Source organism: Gekko japonicus, unplaced genomic scaffold (genome assembly GCF_001447785.1).
Source record: "Gekko japonicus isolate JY-2015 unplaced genomic scaffold, Gekko_japonicus_V1.1 scaffold1699, whole genome shotgun sequence".
NCBI classification, from domain to species: domain Eukaryota; kingdom Metazoa; phylum Chordata; class Lepidosauria; order Squamata; family Gekkonidae; genus Gekko; species Gekko japonicus.
In genome coordinates this window covers 247,369-249,767 of record NW_015172607.1, presented here as the reverse complement: position 1 = coordinate 249,767, position 2,399 = coordinate 247,369, and positions in this window count along the sequence as shown.

Here is a 2,399-nt window from a genome sequence, read left to right as displayed (position 1 = left end):
TGGGCCCATTCAGCCAGCAGGCCATCCCCTCCCCACCCAATCCAAAACACGGGAAAGGACGGTCGCGGGCGGTGTGGCATGAGACATCGCCTACCTGGATGGGCCAGTCAGGGAGGTCCTCAATCAACAGGATCTGGAGTGTGGGGGCTGGGGCCGGGTCGGAGGATGGCAGTGGAAGGCGGCTGAGAGTGTCCACATGGCCCATTGCCTTACCGGGCCGGTGGATAAGCGCATATGTGTATCCAGCTACTAAAATGAACCACCAGAGCACTCTGGGTGACAGCATGTGCGGGGTTTGCCAGTCCGGAGCTAACAGTCCCAACAAAGGCTTGTGATCCATCACAATGGTGAAAGGCCAACTGTACAGATAGTCATGAAACTTCCAGACCCCTGCCATGATCGCCAGGGCCTCTATCTGAGCATAGTTGCGCCCCGCCAATGACAAGGTAAAGGAATAATATGCAATCGGGACCTCACGGCCATCCGGCAATTGGTGCCCCAGGACCGCCTCGACCCCATAAGGGGAGGCAACGCATGCGAGGACAACTGGGAGGGAGTCGTCGAAGTGAGCAAAGACGTCGTTGGAGGTCAGTAGGTCTTTGACTGCCCGGAATGCAGCAGCATGCTTAGGGCCCCAGGCCCATGGAGCATGCTTGTCGAGAAGGCGATGCAGGGGCTCGGCGATAGCTGCCTTGTGCAGCAGGAAGGAGTGGTAAAAATTCAACAAGCCCAGGAAAGCCTGCAGTTGTGCCTTAGAAGAGGGGGTCGGTGCATTAACAATGGTGTGGACCTTGTCGGGCATGGGATGGGTGCCCTGTGTGTCGACAGCAAACCCCAGGAACTCGACCTGTGGGACCCCCAGGAGGCACTTCTCCCTCTTTACCTTCAGCCTGGCTACGTTGAAGCGATGTAGGACATTCCGCGAAGACCTCAGCTGTGGGCACCGCGATCAGAACGTCATCAAAGAAGGGCTGGACCCCAGGGATACCTTTAAACAAACAGTCCATTAGGTTCTGCAAGATCCCCAGGGCCACATTGACCCCGAACTGCAGCCTCCACACCCGGAACGCACCCCTATGTGTTACTATGGTTTGTGCCTCAGCGGTGGCATCGTCCATGGGGAGTTGCTGTTATGCCTGTGCTAGGTCCAACTTCCCAAAGACCTTGGCACTTGCCAAGGAGGCCAAGACATGGCTGACGACGGGTACAGGATAAGCGTGGTCCTGCAAGGCCTTGTTTATTGTGCAGTTATAGTCAGTGCAGATCCTGACATCCCCATTGGGCTTCACGGGTGTGACGGGGTTTCCCATAGAGCATGAGGCACCGGTTCCAGCACCCCCTGGACCACGAGGCGGTCCAGCTCTGTGTCTATCTTAGGTTGCAGCACAGAGTTCTCCTGGCTTTCATGTGGATGGGGCGCACTGCTGGGTTAAGAGTGAGGGAGACCGGAGGGCCAGTGTATCGGCCAAGAGTCCCATCAAATACAACGGGAAACTCGTCACACACCCTGTTGAAGTCCATGGCCCGCACATGGTGCAGCCTGGTCATCTCGAACCCCAGGGCCCTGGACCACGATAGTCCCAGGAGGCCAGTGAGTCGGCCCTCCACTACCTCCAGGTCTAACAGCCCATCAAAGTCTTTGTCCTGTACCCGGAACATGCCCACCCCCCTGACGGCCACCGAGTGTTTTTGTAAAGGTCCCTTTGTCTGAGTCCAGTGTTTACAAGCAGTGGGCCACCGTGCGGGTCTCTGCTGAGATGATGGACAGGGAGAATCCTGTGTCCAATTCCAGTTTGCACGGGGGCCCCTCAATCATCACAGCCACTTTTATTTTGTCAGGGGCATCCAGGTGTCAGCAAGCTGCCATTGTGTTCTGTGTTACTTGTACGGCTGTACAGTTTATTCCTCCCCCCCCCTCTGCCTGCTAGCCTGTATTTTATTCTGCTGTAATGCTTAAGTCAAACATCTGGAGGACGTGGTGTAGGAGGTGAGCTTGAATGCTAGCTTGTTGCTGCCCTTCCCAGGCACCACTCCTAAAATCTCCAGGTATTTCCCAACCCTGAGCTGGCAGCCCTAGGAGTGAAGCATGGATATGCGGAACCCAGGTGCTACTCATGTCTGGCCGCTTGGGGAAGCTGAAACAAGCCTTCTGCTGCTCCGAAGCATATAATCCCATCCAGTTATTTACAAAAGTTCCATTTTTTTCCCTTGTAGCTGCAAAGTTAATTTGTCCATTTCTGCTGCTTCGAGCAATTTATATATAATTTCTTCTTTCGTAGGTGTTTCTTACAGAAGAACAAAGGAAGATGCTAAATGAGCCAATCTCTTTTTCTGAAATAACTGAAGCAATTAAGAACCAGAAAAAAGAAGAAGACACCAGGACCAGATGGATTTCCTGC